This window comes from Mus caroli, unplaced genomic scaffold (genome assembly GCF_978045245.1).
Source record: "Mus caroli unplaced genomic scaffold, Mus_caroli_1 scaffold_2, whole genome shotgun sequence".
Classification (NCBI taxonomy): Eukaryota; Metazoa; Chordata; class Mammalia; order Rodentia; family Muridae; genus Mus; species Mus caroli.
In genome coordinates, this window is record NW_028227257.1 from 47,210,433 (window position 1) to 47,228,421 (window position 17,989).

General features: G+C 43.8%; 1 protein-coding gene and 1 pseudogene across 1 annotated transcript in view; one reads left to right on the forward strand and one right to left on the reverse strand.

The window, feature by feature from the left end:
• Shld1 (shieldin complex subunit 1) overlaps positions 1-17,989 on the reverse strand; it is a 131,597-nt gene that overhangs the window by 75,283 nt on the left and 38,325 nt on the right. The gene's annotated exons all lie outside the window — the stretch shown is intronic.
• LOC110307100 (ubiquitin-conjugating enzyme E2 S-A-like) lies at positions 1,471-4,658 on the forward strand (annotated as a pseudogene).

Genomic DNA, 17,989 nt, shown 5'->3' on the forward strand with positions numbered 1-17,989 from the left:
CCTCCTCCTCCTCCTCTCCTCTCCTCTCCTCTCCTCTCCTCTCCTCTCCTCTCCTCTCCTCTCCTCTCCTCTCCTCTCCTCTCCTCTCCTCTCCTCTCCTCTCCTCTCCTCTCCTCTCCTCTCCTCTCCTCTCCTCTCCTCTCCTCTCCTCTCCTCTCCTCTCTTCTCCCTCCTTCTCCTCCTCTCCGTCCTCCTCCTCTTCCTCCTCCCCAGCTGAAGTTACAGACAATTATGAGCTGCCTGAGGTGGATGCTGGGAACTGAGTTTGGGTCTGCTGGAAGATTACTACATACTTTTTACCTCTAAGCCATCTCTCCAAACCCCCAGAAATTTCCAAAGGCTACTGGCTATTGGCAAATTACTTTAAAGAATCATTTAAAGAACTTTAAAACATTAATTTAATTTATGTACATTAGTGTTTCATGTGCCTCATATTCCCCTGGAACTAGAGTTGCAGACAGTTGTGAGCTGCCATGTAGGTGCTAGGAATTGAACCTGGGGCCCCTAGAAGAGCAACCAGTGCTCTTAACCACTGAACCATCTCTCCAGCCCCCCATTTTAAGAACTTTTTTTTTTTTTTTTTTAGATTTATTTATTATATGTAAGTACACTGTAACTGTCTTCAGACACTCCAGAAGAGGGCGCCAGATCTCGTTACAGATGGTTGTTAGCCACCACGTGGTTGCTGGGATTTGAACTCTGGACCTTTGGAAGAGCAGTCGGGTGCTCTTACCCACTGAGCCATCTCACCAGCCCTTAAGAACTTTTAAGTGCAGAATTTTCCAAGTATTTTTTTTCTTAGCTTATTTTTATTTAATTTATTTATTTTTGTTTTCTGAGACAGGCTTTCTCTCTGTAGGCCTAGATGTCCTGGACTTCTCTATATAGACACTATTTTTCTTAGTTTATGATGCCAGCTGCCCTCTCTTCCTTAATTAAGTGGCTCGTAACCATTAGCTCACGAGAGCCTGTTCAGTCATAGATGTTGAGCCAAGGGTAGTGCCCAGCGCCTGTTATCCCCAGTGTTAGCAGGTGGGAGCAGGGCAGTCTGTAGTTCAAGGCCAACCTGGTGTTCTGTTTGATGTTTTGTTAATGTAATCTAAACTCAGGTCATCTGGGAAGTGGAAACTTCAAAGTGAGAAGCTGCCTCCATCACCACTGCTCTTTAGACAAATCTGCCGGACATTTCCTTGATTAACGATTGATGTGAGAGGGCCCAGTCTAGTAAGGATACCACCCTTGGGATGGTGGTCCTGAGTTTTTTTTTTTTTTTTTTAAAGGCCAACTAAGAGGGCCAAGGAGCCAGCAGGCAGCACTCCTCCACAGCCTCCACTTCAGATCATGTGCCAGGTTCCTGCCTTCAGTTCCTGCACCAACTTCCCTCAGTGATGGAGTGTGACCTGAAAGCTGTAAGATAAAACAAACCCTTTCCTCCGAAGCTTGCTTTCAGTCGTGGTGCTTACCACAGCAATGGAGAGCAAACTAGAACACCGAAGAACACTGAGCTATGTGAGGTCCCATCTCCAAACCAAGCCACCTCCTGCAAAACCGTACCCAGACATAAAGCAGCTCTCACCCCCTTATCGCTGACTCTCCTTCCCAGAGGCTCTGATTCCGTGGTTTAAGGTTTGAGGATATGTTTATAACAAACTCCCCGGAACACTGATATGGCCTGATTGACCACACTTTGGGAATCGCCACGTTAGCATCACTGATACCACACAGGGAAAAGAAACGTATCTTACTTTTTTAGGAGAATGGAATGATATTGGATTCCCCACTTAAGCCACGCCCATACCACCCCACTCAGGAGAAGAAGAGCAGATGGGTCTAGCATCTGCCTCTGCTGGTGATTATGGGCCCCTTGCATGACCATCCTTGGGACAGTCTGTGGAGACTGAGGGTCTCAGTGAGCTAGTATGAGTCACTGAGCCTATGGCCCACCCACACTGCAGAACCATGTAGACAGTACCTCTACTTCCAGGCTTTTCTGAGCCTCTACAGTGACACAGCTGTACCTTTAGCCACAATACTCCATAGACAACACCACTGAAACACTGCAAGGTGTCAATTTTAGAACCTGGGAAACTGGACTGGAGAGATGGCTCAGTGGTTAAGAGCACTGACTGCTCTGCCAGAGGTCCTGAGTTCAATTCCCAGCTACCACATGGTGGCTCACAACCATCTGTAATGGGATGGGATGCCATGCTCTCTTCTGGTGTGTGTCTGAAGACAGCTACAGGGTACTCATACAATAAACAAACAAACAAATAAATAAAAGAACTAAAACCAAAACCAAAAAAAACCTAGGAAACTATGGAAAGAAGAAATGTTTGGCCAAGGTGCTGATGCTTCCCATCAATAGCATCATGTTGACAGTTGGCTCCCTCCAGCCATACAGCAGACAGAAAGTCAGAGAGTTTGTAGAATTGCCCGGCAATCCATTATCCCTGCTCATGTTGTTTGACTGCCTGGACTCCTTCTACCGACACCTATCTCTAAATCTTGAGCAGCCTAATGAGGCTTCACTGTCCTATCCAAGATAATTGAAGAATAAACTGCTCCTTTTCAGGTCATCCTGGACCAAACATAAGCACCTTGCAATTTGTACCAACCAGGTCCTCAGGCCAGGCTTTGTGGATGCCAGCGGTAGTGATGTCTTGCTCACTGACCTGGTGATGACCAGTCACTATACTCCCGGGGCTGTGAGAAGGAGATTCTTACAGGTTTTAGTGCAGTAGGTCTTTCCAGCTCACTGACAGTGTGGGTGTGTGTTTATGATGCTTTCCTGGATTGTTTCTTTGAAAGGATGGGATAAAATCTGACAGACCTAGCCATGCAGCCAAGTGGGCATAACCTTTTGAGCATTTTTGTGGCCAGAGTACAAGCTAGCGTTGAATGGGGCTAGGTTAGGGGGACCTTGCTAGGGCCACAGCAGTCAGCCATTGGAACCCCAGTCCTGACAGAGCTCCGAGAAGTTCAGAAACTCCAACTAAAATATCTACCTCTTAGGCTGGAGAGATGGTTCTGTAGTGACGAGCACTGACTGCTTTTCCAGAGGTCCTTAGTTCAATTCCCAGCATCCACATGGTGGCTCACAACCATCTGTAATGGGGTCCAATGCCCTCTTCTGGTGAGTCTGAAGACAGAGACAGTGTACTCATATACGTAAAATAAATAAATCTTAAAAAAAGAAAAAGACTCTACCTCTTCATACCACACATCTGGTGCACAAGGAGGAGACGATACTTATTTTGGACCCACCTGGTGGCATTAAGGCCTTCCCCAAAGAGGAGGTCCTTACTAACCTGCAGGTCACCATCTAGGGCCCTGAGGGGAAGCCCTATGCCAGAGGTCTGTTCAGCATGAAGCTCCTACTAGGCAAGGATTTCCCTCCATCCCCATCCAAGGCCCATTCCCTGACTAAGACCTTCCACCCAGATGTGGGTGCCAAGCTGAAATCTTTGCCAACCTGTTCAAGAGGAGCTGGACAGCGGAGCTGGTCATCAAACACGTGTTGCTGACCAAGTGCCCACCACCCAGAGTATAAGGGCCCCTGCTTTTGGAGCACTATGAAGAGTATGCTGCCTGTGTCCTGTCTGTTGACAGATCCATCTGATGTGCAAGTAGCACCAGCAGCTGGAGAGCTGAAACTACCCAGGACTTCACCATGGTACTATAGCCCCCCTACACTGAGCCTATGATCCAAGGGGTCTAGGAGGGGCTGAAGATCCCTGGATGAAAAAGCACTCAGGATAGCAAGTTAAGTTAGCAGCCAAGTGGGCTCTTCTTTATCCTTCCTTCCTTCCTTCCTTCGTTCCTTCCTTCCTTCCTTCCGTCCTTCCTCCCTCCCTCCCTCCCTCCCTTTCTTCCTTCTCCCATTCTATACCCACACACATCTAAGTTATTTAATTTATGGCTGGGTTGGGAGCAGAGCCGCACCTAAACCTGGAGAGCCAATAGGGTCTCCTCTGTCTGATGTAAGACTTTAGGCAAAAAGAAACGGAAAAGCTCAGCTTGCGTCAGGCAGCTCTGAGGACAAGTAAGGCTTGTGCATCCTGAAGAGAAAGGAAGGAGAAAACATTTCATTGTCTACAATTGTTCCCCCAGAGGCAGATTTGAATCAGGAAGCATTTGTTTGATAGAATTTAGAATCAATTTGGAAACAAGGATCTGAGCACGTCTGGGTAGACCATCTAAATCAGGGTACCTGAGATGAGAAGAGGGATTCTGTGGGCTGTTGTCTCTGACTGAGTAAAATGGGAAAGGTGAGCTAAGCACAAGCACGTATCCGTATCCCTTTCTGCCTGGATACAATGTGACCAGCTCCCTGCCATGATGGATGGAGCCCTTCAACTGTGAGCCAAAGTCACTTTTGTCTCACAACAGTGAGACAGAACTCTTTATATGCCAAGTCTCACACAAAAGGCAAAAAAGCCTAATGGATGTATTTGTCCTTACTGGGCATCCTCTAAAGAGCAAATGGATCCCAAGGGCAAATGGAAGGCGTTTCTGGAATCTTGAACAGAAGGCAGCAGCGATGCGAGGAACCACAGTCACCAGCAGCCACAAATGCAAGGAAATGGGGCTCTCAGAACCTCTGGAGGACGGAGGATGGCAGTTCTGCTGACACACTGGCTTCAGCTCAGCAGGAATGATGCTAAACTTCAAGCCTCCAAGCTTGCTGAAATAAGAGGCAAGCGGTTCCCCACTCAAAACACTCCAGGGAAAGTGTCTGACTGGCAGCATGCTATAACTGCTATAACATGCTATAACTGTGTGACTGGTGTGAGGGAAACTTCACAACTGTACATCCAGAGTGGGATGCTCTAAGAGATGCTGAGATATGTACCTTCCTTTTACAGCTCTGTTTTGGCTGGCTTGTTGTTTACTTTTGGGTCTGGAGTATGAAATGTGAATATACTTGTCAGTACCAGGAACTCACATTCTTGGAACCTAGGTGTTAGGACAGTTAAGTATAACATCTAAGAGCTGAAGAAAAACCGTGAGGATTCAGAGGTACCCATGAGCTTACCCAGCATCTCCGTCATCTTGCATGTACACATGCACAGTAAATGAGGGGCCATGGAAAGCTATTTTGTACTTGTCTGTTCCTAGGTCACAGGAAGGAAGGATGCCTGTACCCATACAGAGAAACACTTATCCAAGAAAGAAGCCACTTAGCGCAAGCTAGACCTGTATTGGGTTTTCAAGCCTAAGCTGTTAACTCCCAACAAAGCGTCCTAGATGAATTTGTAATTCTCCTTGGCTGCCTTTAGTGGAAAGATCATACTCAACAACAATCATAAGGTTCTTCAAAATATATATCATATGAAACATTACATACTGTATGACTTATACTAGCAACTATAGGAGCTAGAGAGATGACTCAGGCTTAGGAGCACTGGTTGCTCTTCCAAAGAACCTGAGTTCGATTCCCAGCACCACCATGGTGGCTCACAATTGTCTGTAGTTCTAGTCCAGGGGTTCCATTGGCCTCTTCTGTCCTCCCTGGCCAATGCAGGCATGTGGTCACAGACATACATGCAGTCAAACAAACATATAGTAAAAATAATAGTAACTATGTAAAAACATTACCAATTATTTGGCTTAATTTTCTAGATAATGTTGATGGACACTTGTAGTTTATGTACAAATGTTATTGGAAATAATTTCTAAATAATCTAGGAAAAGTAAAACTTATTTTAAGTATTCCACAAGAATGTTGTTATTAGGGGTGAGATATGGCTTTGCAGTTAAGAGTACTAACTGCTCTTCCAAAGGACCCAGGTTCAATTCCCAGCACACACATGGCAGTTCACAACAGTGTGTAACTCTAGGATCCAACATCTGCCACCCTCTTCTGGTGTGCATGAAGACTACTACAGTGTACACACCTATATAAAATAAATAAATCTTTAAAAAATGTTATTATTAGACATCTTGTAATAAGCTGGGCATGGTGGTACACCCCTTTAACACTAACACTAAGAAGGCAGAAGCAGGTGGATCTTTGTGAGTTTGAAGCCAGTCTGGTCCAAAGAATGAGTTCCAGGATAGCCAGGGCTATGTATAGACCCTGTCTCAAAAACAAGCAAAAGAAAACAAAAATAAAATAAAACCCATTGTAATAAATACATTTTAAGTGAAAGAAAAGGGGATCTTATTTACATTCTTAGCAGCAGTTTGAAAGATTAATTCATTCCATTAAATATTTTATTAATTATTTGAGAAACTTGTACAATGTGGTTAGAAATATATAGATGTACAAAGGAGCCTTTAAATACCTCTAAACATCAAGAAAAAATAAAAATGGGATGGGGAACTAAACAGAAACTTCTTAAAATATGAATTACAAAGGGCTAAGAAACATGTTTTGATGTGTTCAACATCTTTAGCAATTTGGGAAATGCAAAGCAAACCTACTGTGGGATTTCCCCAGTCAGAATGGATAAGACAAAAACAACAACAAAAAAGTGTCAAGTGCTGATGAGAACATGGGAAAAGGAACACTTCATTCACTGTTGATGGGAGTGGAAACTGGTGTAACCACTATGGAAACTGACATCAGGGTTCCTCAGAAAACTATAAGTGGATCTGCACATGATCCAGCCAAACCACTCTAAGGCACATACCCAAAGGGCTCTGTATACTACTATAGAGAAACTTGTTCATTCGTGTTTACAGATGCTCTATTCACAACAGCCAGGAAGTGGAAACAGCATAGATACCAATCAACTGATGAGTGGATTCTGAAAATGTGGAGCATTTACACAATGCAATATTATTTCACTGTTAAGAAAATAAAGATTATGAAATCTGTAGGTATACAGAGGGAGCTAGAGACAGTCTTACAGTCTATAGTTCTAGTCCAGGAGATCTGTCCAAGACTCTCTTCTGACCTCTATGAACATGGACACACACACAAACACACACACACACACGGACACACACACACACGGACACATGGACACTGAAGACACAAACACACACAAAAGCACATTCCCATCTTCCAGTCAGATTTTCAGAAAATGTCAAAGCACCATTAAGTGTCTCCCTGGCATGGGACTCCTTTAAACAGTGGATGGAGCCTTTGAAAAATAAACACCAGGGCCTTGTAAACTATATATCTAACCTATAAATAAATAGAGCAGCAGGCATCAAACTACTAGAAGTCAAAAATGTCAGGTCTCCCCTCTAACCCAAAGGTAGAGTGGAGAGGCCCAAGTGTGTGGCCTCGCCTGTCTAGCAGGATGTTGGTTTGTTTGGAGTCAGTCAGTCCCTCCTTGCTTGGGCTTTCTCACTTTATCTTGCCTGGAGGGTTCAAGGGTAACCAGCTGCACAAAGCTGCCGGCTTTGCATTTTCAGTCTTTGGTTTTATTACTGTCTTTTAAGACAAAGTCTCCACAGAATCTCACACTGTAGCCCAGGCTGGCCTTGAGTTCACTATATTCACTATATAATATCTCAGTCTAGCTTTGAGCTTGTGACACTTTTCCTTCCCTAGCTCCCAAATTGAGAGACTGCAGGCAGGAGCCATGAAGCTAGGCTCTACCTCCCTCTCACGCTGTCCTGTGTGACACTACTTTGATCCCACCAAGAGAATCTAGATTCATCATCTGTACGTCTTTCACTCAACTTATCACGCCTGCAGAGTCTCTTGCCACACAGAGGACATACGTTCCGGAGGTGTGGGTGTGGTATGTTTGTGAAGGCAGACGTCTGCCTGCCCTATCATTATTCAGATCATTTTCTTGACTCACTCACAGGTGGAGTAGAGGAACAGCTCCCATGGCCCGAGGGGGCTTCTGAGTCCTCTCTTCTGAGTTCAGGAGACACAGTGCGGAGGAAGAGTGCTCGAGCAATTTTTCAGCAGTACGTGGTCTTTTGAAGGCTGAACTTAGATATGGATGGGTTGGGTGTTGCCAAAAAACAGAAGGAAGGGGAGAACAATACAGTGATGGAAGGTATCTTTGGGCTAAGTGCAACACTTGTTTTTGTTTGTTTGTTTTTGTTTGTTTGTTTTTTGTTTGTTTGTTTTTTAAAAAACTCTTTCAAACAGAAAGTTTGGTTCTGGGAGGGGGAGGGGTGTGGAATGAGCTCCACATGAGATCCAGGGCTATCGCTAGCAGCAGGTATGTGGGGGGTGTGGCTGATTCTCCAAGCACTGCCTGCTTTGTTGGCTTTCTCCTATGCCTTGCTGCTGTTAACCTGAGCAAGGCTCCTCTCCCATTCGTTGTAACTCCATTTCTGCACTTAACATATTTTGGGGGTCCAAGGAGGACTTGAGGTTATCAAGGTGTGGCTCTTTATCCACAATCCTTACATTCTCTGTGCCGGTTCCGTGTTAACAAAGGATTACTTTCCACTCTACAGTGCACCAAGAGAAGGGATCTTCTTCAATCTTGCTCAAAGCTGTACAAACACATTCAAAAGGCTAGAGACATTTTTACTCTTTGTTTGTTTGTTTTTGTTTTTCGAGGTAGGGTTTCTCTGTGTAGCTCTGGCTGTCCTGGAACTCACTCTGTAGACCAGGTTGGCCTCAAACTCAGAAATCCACCTGTCCCCAGAAGATGTTCCAATTGGTAATAAGGACACATGCTCCACTATGTTCATAGAAACTTTAATAATAATAGCTAGAAGCTGGAAAGAACCCAGATGTCCCTCAACAGAGGAATGGATACAGAAAATGTGGTACATTTACACAATGGAGTACTACTCAGCTATTAAAAACAATGAATTTATTAAATTCTTAGGCAAATGGATGCATCTGGAGGATATCATCCTGAGTGAGGTAACCCAATCAAAAAAGAACACACATGACATGCACTCACTGATAAGTGGATATTAACCCAGAAACTTAGACTACCCAAGATACAATTAGCAAAACACATGAAACTCAAGAAGAGGGAAGACCGAAGTGTGGATACTTTGTTCCTTCTTAGAATGGGGAACAAAATACCCATGGAAGGAGTTACAGAGACAAAGATCGGAGCTGAGACAGAAGGAAGGACCATTCAGAGACTGCCCACCTGGGAATCCATCCCATAAACAACCACCAAACCCAGACACTATTGCATATGCCAGCAAGATTTTTCTGACAGGACCCTGATATAGCTGTCTCTTGTGAGGCTATGCCAGTACCTGGCAAATACAGAAGTAGATGCTCACAGTCATATATTGGATGGAACACAGGTCCCCTAAAGAAGGAGCTAGAGAAAGTAACCAAGGAGCTAAAGGGGTCGGCAACCCTAAAGGAGGATCAACAATATGAACTAACTAACTAGTACCTCCCAGAACTGTGTCTCTAGTTGCATATGTAGCAGAGGATGACCTAGTCAGCCATCAATGGGAGGAGAGGCCCTTGGTCTTGCGAAGATCATATGCCCCAGTACAGGGGAATGCTAGGGCCAGGAAGCAGGAGTGGGTGGGTTGGGGAGCTGGGCAGGGGGAGGGTATAGGGGACTTTTGGGATAGCATTTGAAATGTAAATGAAGAAAATATCTAATAAAAAAACAAAAACAAAAAGAAATCCACCTGCCTCTGCCTCCAAGTGCTGGGATTAAAGGCATATGCCACCACTGCCCTGTGAGACATTTTTAATTCTCATAGTATTTGTACTGGCTGCTTTTGTGTGTCAACTTGACACAGGCTGGAGTTATCACTGAGAAAGGAGCCTCCCTTGAGGAAGTACCTCCGTGAGATCCAGCTGTAAGGCATTTTCTCAATTAGTGATCAAGGGTGGGAGGGCCCATTGTAGGTGATGCCATCCCTGGGCTGGTAGTCTTAGGTTCTATAAGAGAGCAAGCTGAGAAAGCCAGGGGAAGAAAGCCGGTAAGTAACATCCTTCCATGGCCTCTGCATCAGCTCCTGCTTCCTGACCTGCTTGAGTTCCAGTCCTGACTTCCTTGGGTGATGAACAACAATGTGGAAGTGTAAGGCGAATAAACCCTTTCCCAACTTGCTTCTTGGTCATGATGTTTGTGCGGGAATAGAAACCCTGACTAAGATAGTACTTGAGAAAAATTTAAATGTATTTTATACCCAGTGCTGCTCCTCACCTTGTATTTCCCAAGGTGGGCACAGTAACACCTGCCTTCCTCTGTCTTAGAAGTAACTGAGATTTCTCCTATCCAGAGGTGTCAAAGGCTTCCAGCCCCGTGAAGTGGATGGGTTATCATTATGGTGGAGGGGACATGACTCCAAGACCAGAATGTAAAGAACCATGCCAGGATCTCTGGAGAAACTCATTCCCTACCCCAGTCTCTTCCCTTTTGAGGAAGCCCAAGCTGAGACACAGGTGCTGTGCACAGTTGCGGGTAACAGCCCAGCTGAGTTCCTAGCCAACAGCCCAGAGGCACTAAGCTCATAGCCAACAGCCCAGAAGCACTACCATCAGGATGCTTAGATGGTGCTTGTTAGCTAGTGGATGCTGTTTGAGGCTTCTCAGATGAGACCCAGGCACCATGCGGAAGAGGTAAACTGTCCTTCTGTGCTCTTTGCAATCTCCTGACTCAAGGGATGCAGAATCACAATAAAGATGGTGGTTGATTCAGGAGTTGGTTTTGGTGTGGCAATCGTAGTTAGTATTTTGGTATGATAAAACGCTTTTAAATTCTATTTATTTATAATTTTGGACAGAGCCTTATGTAGTAGCCCAGGCTAGCCCTAAACTTGCAATCTTGCTTCCAGCTGCTAATTGCTGGGATCATAGGCATGTGCTACCATGCCTTGCTTGGCAGATGTGTTTACCAGAAGCCACAACAACCATAACAAGATGCCCCCGAATTATTACTGTCCTCCTCATCATCATCATCAATTACATTTGTCCTTTGACAATGTGATACATGTATATAATTCATTCCCTGCATCAGTCTCCTTTACCTTCCTCCCAACTCTGCCCCCCTTCTCCCTTCCCATTTCTAAACTCAAGTCACTTTGTGTTGTCTTGTGACTTGCTGTATTTTAGCAGGGCTGTCTCTGTGACTGGGAATGTCCAACTATCCACTGGAGCTTAGTGGGCTCTCCAATGTGCACAGAGGTGAGCACAATGACTTCCCCTCTTCCAGAACCTACAGTGGCCAAGAGTTCAGTAGTAACAGGTAAGGTGCCAGGGCTGTGCCACTCCTGTGGCTGACGGTTGTCAGGGTCAGGGTCAGTCCTGTGCAGGCCCCAGAGTAGATAACATTGGCTGGTGTGAGTTCATGTTTTCAATGGCTTTGTCATGCCCAGAAAACTACATTCTTCCCCTCCCCTCCTCTCCCCTCCCTTCCTCTCCCCTCCCCTCCCTCCCTTCCTCCCTCCCTCCCCCCCCTCTCTTTTTCTTTTCTTTTTTTTTTTCTTTTTCTTTTCAAGACAGGGTTTCTCTGTGTAGCCCTGGCTGTCCTGAGTTTCTCTCTGTAGACCAGGCTGGCCTTGAACTCAGAAATATGCCTGCCTTCCAAGTGCTGGGATTAAAGGTGTATGCCACCACTGCCTGGCTCCCCTCCGTCTTTCTTGATGCTCACTGAACCTTATGGGGAGTGGCAGGCATGTATTGTTTTGTGCTTATGAATACACTGTCTCTGTCTTCAGCCATACCAGAAGAGAGCAACAGATACCATTACAGACAGTTGTGAGCCACAATGTGGTTGCTGGGATTTGAACTCAGAATCTCTGAAAGAACAGTCAGTCCTCTTAACCGCTGAGCCATCTCTCCAACCCCAGACATGTATTATTTAAAGCTGAGCCTCAACCATCACTTGCCATGCTGGGAAACCACAATTTTTTCATTCACCTCTGTTTACTGCAAAGAGAGATTTTTTTTTTCAATTAAGGCCAAGAGTAGCATTTGTCCAGTTTATATTTCTTTAATTTTAGTATTACGTTTATTATATATGTGGGCATGGGTGCACTGTGGTATGCATGGGGAGGTCAGAAGACAACCTGTTGGACTCCATTTTTCTTCTATCATGTGAGTCCAGATCCTCAAGCTTGGAGGCAAGCACTTTTACCCACAGAGCTGTCTCACCATTTCTCCACTAATTTTCTTTGGGGACTAGGAGAGAATATCAGATGCCCTAGAGCTGGAGTTACATATAGTTGTAAGCTTATGTGTGGAGGCTGGAAGCTGAGCCATGATTCTAACCTTTTGAGCTCCATTCTAACCTGAAGAGAATTAAGACACACTGTTTAGGGGAAGCCATCCTTGTAATATGTCTATGACTAAGATCCAGGTCCCATTAGACCTGGTGTGTACAACTGTCTCTTGAAAGAGCTGGCTTTCAACAGTTATCACAACCTCTAAAATGAACCCCGGTACAATACTCACACCAGGAATGGGTGACAAGCAGATACTTTTTAAAAAATGTCTGGAGTGAAGAGAGAGGTTTTTTTCGTTTATGACCTAGATACTGTCCACCACTTCATCTCTCCTCTCTGTTTCTCATGCTGCAGGTTGTCATCTTTGGTGGCTATGCATTTATAGCTAAATCTAAAGGAGAGCTCTCAGACAGTTACAGGATAAATAAATTCTGTCCACTTGTATTTATTGTCAGCATCAGATGGTATGTCAATGGCATTTGCCTAAGCATCTCTGCCATTCCTTCACATCATCCTCCCACCTAGAAATGGAATTTAGTTTTCAATTTGGGCTGAGCTGTGTAAATGGTTTTGTCTAATGGAACAAACAGGCTGTAAAGCAAGGCTTGGAAAATGCTTATGTATTTGATTCATCTGTTGCTGGAAGTTTCCTGCTATCGTTGGAACAAGCCCCTATTCTATTACCCTCTATCTCCTTTATGGGTTCTCCCTGTCCATTCCTATCCTAGACTCAAACTTATTATCCTGAATGGATGTAAATGATGAATTGGATTTTCTGTTCTCTCTCTCTCTCTCTCTTTCTCTCTCTTGTTTTTGTTTGTTTGGGTTTTTTTTTTTTTTTTTTGCTTTTGAGCCATAGAACAAACTGCTGGGATTGCAGATGTGAGTCAACACATCTGGAATTGTTCCTGTTATCTTACATTTGTCCTTCCAGATCCAATCTTTTTCTTTCTCTGTTCTATTCTGGGTCCTCGATGCTAAGCTCTGAGGTCTGCTTTGATGGGCATTATCTTCTGGCTTCCATTTTAGAGTCAGTCAAAAATGGTTCTGACTGAGAGGAGTAAGACTACAGAATTAGTGTTCTGAGGTTCTCCCTACAGATGTCTATAGCTTGGCTGTGTCCTGCTGGAAGCAGTACAACATAGAGGTCACTATTTTCTTTACCTGTAATGGTGACTTCCCAGTATGCCTTCAGGTTTAAGGGTATAAATAGTTCTTTGCTCTTTCTAGCCCCATTGCACTAAACTATCCAAAATGGTTTCCCCTCATCATCACACACTGTTGTAAAAGGTCTATGAAATTCCCCATCTCACTTTTGTATAACACAGCCAGCCAGGAGACTAACATTTGCATTATTTAAAGGAATCCCTACTATATCTACAAGATTTGTGACAACCATTGATTTAGATCATCCATGATTTCAACAACTTTAGGCATCAAAACATACCATGAGCCTTTTGATAAGGGGTCAGCTATGGTCTATTCCATTTTGAATGTACCATATAATCCCAATTTTCGCCTAAACTAGCAATTGCCACCTCTCAAAAGGCCAAGTGTCAGAATTAAAGAATACTTAGTACCAGGTGCATCATGTTATCAAGGCTGACCAATGTGAGGAGTGGGTGCAGCTGCTGCCCCAAGATGGCACCCGGGATAGCTGCCAGGTCTTATGACCTGCACCTGACTTCCTCATTACCTCAGACTTAGCCACATCCCAGCCGCCTGCACTGCGCAGACGCCATGCCTCGTCAGCTCACCTGAGGTGTCGTCATTTGCTGTGAACCAATGGGCTGCCATTACGTGACTGGGGTGATTGGGAGGAGTCAGTAGGGTATTTAAGGCGTGCCCCTGGGTTGTTCAGGGGATTCCTGTTCCTGCATTGCAATGTGAAGTGTTCCTGAATAAACCTGCTTGAAGAAGGACAACGTGGTGTTGCGTCTTTCCTGCTGGTCGGGGTGGATGCGACAGACCAACTCCAGGAGCTGTGCTGAATTGCCATATGATGGACTTAGATGACCCATCCTTTCCTGACCTTTCTCCCAGATCTGCACTCTGGGTACTTGCCTCTTGGACATGACATCTGCTGTGGCTTGGCCAAGGTGTCTATCTATCTGGCTTCTGCCCCTTGACCTTTTTCTGTGGCATTTGGATAACATAACACTTAACACCTTTAGATTTCTTCCTCTAGACCCCTAGTATTACCACATACTTTCCCTGCCATCTAAAGGCACTTGGGGCTCTTGAAAAAAGAAAAGATAGAACTAATTTTAACATCTATGTGTCAGGCCTTTCCTGTGAATTATTTCGGTTACTGTTGTTGCATTAAAAGGTACCACTAAAGTATAATAACTTTAGATAACCATGTAATTCTTCTGGAATCTGTTGAGCATCAAGGTTTCAGACAGGAAGGAGAATGATTTGTCTCTGCTACAGGAAGTCTGGACCTCAGTTGGAAAGACTTGAAGCTTGAAGGGACTTGACAGGTGCTGGCTGGAATCATCTGCAGTTTGTTTCTTTGGTTACAAGACAGTGAAATCAAGCTGACCTGAAAACTTCCTGCTGATTAGCTTTTATGGTGCTAGTAAGTACCATGTAAGCCATCTAGCATAGAAAAGACATCAATGGTACAGCTACACCCAACTCTGAGCGCTAAAATACTGACGTACCAGGTAAAAATGCCCTCACAGATGCAATAGTGGCATAAAGGTTACAGGTGTAACCAAATAGTTTGGGATTTGATTTGAGGCCTGCTCCACAGGAAGGAATTTGGGCCTGATACTATAACCTGGTCAAAAAGCCCATGAGTTAAGAGGTTATAGGCCCTAAGGAGGAACCTACCAATGTTGGTTTACTAAATGACACACTGTTGAAATTTTAACCTAAATATGTCTGCTTATTCCCATACGTTAGTGCTGCTCTCAACTTTGGCTTAAGAAACTTCGTTCTGCAGTTGTCAACAACGAATTTGGACTCATAACTAGTTAAAGTGAAAAGAAATATTTATTGAGTTTTCAACCCCAAGTGGACCATCTATATCAATACTTTCACCCAAAGCTCAGGGAACATCTCAGAAGAGGATTCGAAAGAACATAATAACTGGAGTCCGAGAGGTGCTGTGAAATGATGTTTGGGAACATGACATGACCAGTGCACACATGAACTCTTTCTCAAGATCAAGTCAACAAGAGCGATCAACCTTTCAGTGGACATGACTAATTGGGCTCAATGGATTACTAACAACCGAAGAGAAAAGGATGTACAAGGAGAGGGAGACTTATTCTAGGTGCTGAGGGAGTAGGATCGAGAGTCTGGATTACTAGGAAGACTGGGATGGGGAGTTAGAATCCAAATGATCATGATCACTCTTTACATGTAGAAAACTGTCAAGGAATAAGTAAAGAGTAATTCTACTAGGAAGAGGAGGAGGAGGAGCAGAGAGATGGGGTGCACTTCTTTAATCTCTGCCCATGGAAGGTAGAGGCAGTTAGAGGCCAACCTGGTCTACAGAGTGAGTTCCTGAACAGACAGAGTTACACAGAGAAATGCAGCCTCGAAAAACAAAAACAAAAAAGACATGGGTCGTGGTTAAAAGCATTTACTGCTCTTGTAGAGGCATGAAGGTTACAGGTGTAACCAAATAGTTTGGGATTGGATTTGAGGCCGGAGATCAGTTCTCATAACCGACATGGTGACTTACAACCATTTGAACTTCAGTTCCAGGAGACTCCGATCCTCTTTTGATCTCTGTGGGCACTAGGAATGCACATGATGCACATAAGCACATGCATACAGACCACTCATATACACACAATAAAATAATCTGAAAACTGGGTGTGGTGGCATAGACCTATAATCCCACACATGGGAGGTGGAGTCAGGTGGATCAGAAGCTCAAGGTCATTTTCAGGTACATCGTGAGTTCAGAGTCAGCTGGAGACACACAAGTTGCTGGCTCTAGCCATAAGAAAGAAAAAAGGGTCTTCAATTCTATTCCATTGGTCTACTTGTCTGTCACTATACCAGTACCATGCAGTTTTTAATCACAATTGCTCTGTAGTAAAGCTTTAGGTCAGGCATGGTGATTCCACCAGAGGTACTTTTATCCTTGAGAAGAGTTTTTGCTATCCTAGGTTTTTTGTTATTCCAGATGAATTTGCAGATTGCTCTTTCTAATTCGTTGAAAAATTGAGTTGGAATTTTGATGGGGATTGCATTGAATCTGTAGATTGCTTTTGGCAAGATAGCCATTTTTACAATGTTGATCCTGCCAATCCATGAGCATGGGAGATCTTTCCATCTTCTGAGATCTTCTTTAATTTCTTTCTTCAGAGACTTGAAGTTTTTATCATACAGATCTTTCACTTCCTTAGTTAGAGTCATGCCAAGATATTTTATATTATTTGTGACTATTGAGAACGGCGTTGTTTCCCTAATTTCTTTCTCAGCCTGTTTATTCTTTGTGTAGAGAAAGGCCATTGACTTGTTTGAGTTAATTTTATATCCAGCTACTTCACCGAAGCTGTTTATCAGGTTTAGGAGTTCTCTGGTGGAATTTTTAGGGTCACTTATATATACTATCATATCATCTGCAAAAAGTGATATTTTGATTTTATCTTTTCCAATTTGAATCCCCTTGATCTCCTTTTGTTGTCGAATTGCTCTGGCTAGGACTTCAAGTACTATGTTGAATAGGTAGGGAGAAAGTGGGCAGCCTTGTCTAGTCCATGATTTTAGTGGGATTGCTTCCAGCTTCTCACCATTTACTTTGATGTTGGCTACTGGTTTGCTGTAGATTACTTTTATCATGGTTAGGTATGGGCCTTGAATTCCTGATCTTTCCAAGACTTTTATCATGAATGGGTGTTGGATCTTGTCGAATGCTTTTTCCACATCTAATGAGATGATCATGTGGTTTTTGTCTTTGAGTTTGTTTATATAATGGATTACATTGATGGATTTCCATATATTAAACCATCCCTGCATCCCTGAAATAAACCCTACTTGGTCAGGATGGATGATTGCTTTAATGTGTTCTTGGATTCGGTTAGCGAGAATTTTATTGAGTATTTTTGCATCTATATTCATAAGGGAAGTTGGTCTGAAGTTCTCTATCTTTGTTGGATCTTTCTGTGGTTTAGGTATCAGAGTAATTGTCCCAGAAATGAACCCACACACCTATGGTCACTTGATCTTCGACAAGGGAGCTAAAAACATCCAGTGGAAGAAAGACAGCATTTTCAACAAATGATGCTGGCCCAACTGGTTGTTATCATGTAGAAGAATGCGAATCGATCCATTCCTATCTCCTTGTACTAAGGTCAAATCTAAGTGGACCAAGGAACTTCACATAAAACCAGAGACACTGAAACTTATAAAGGAGAAAGTGGGGAAAAGCCTCAAAGATATGGGCACAGGGGGAAAATTCCTGAATAGAACAGCAATGGCTTGTGCTGTAAGATCATAGATTGACAAATGAGACCTCATGAAACTGCAAAGCTTCTGCAAGGCGCACTGTCAATAAGACAAAAAGGCCACCAACAGATTGGGAAAGGATCCTTACCTATCTTAAATCATATAGGGGACTAATATCCAATATATATATAAAGAACTCAAGAGGGTGGACTCCAGAAAATCAAATAACCCCATTAAAAAATGGGGCTCAGAGCTAAACAAGGAATTCTCACCTGAGGAATACCGAATGGCTGAGAAGCACCTGAAAAACTGTTCAACATCCTTAATCATCAGAGAAATGCAAATCAAAATAACCCTGAGATTCCATCTCACACCAGTCAGAATGGCTAAGATCAAAAATTCAGGTGACAGCAGATGCTGGCAAGGATGTGGAAAAAGAAGAACACTCCTCCATTGTTGGTGGGATTGCAAGCTTGTACAACCACTCTAAAAATCA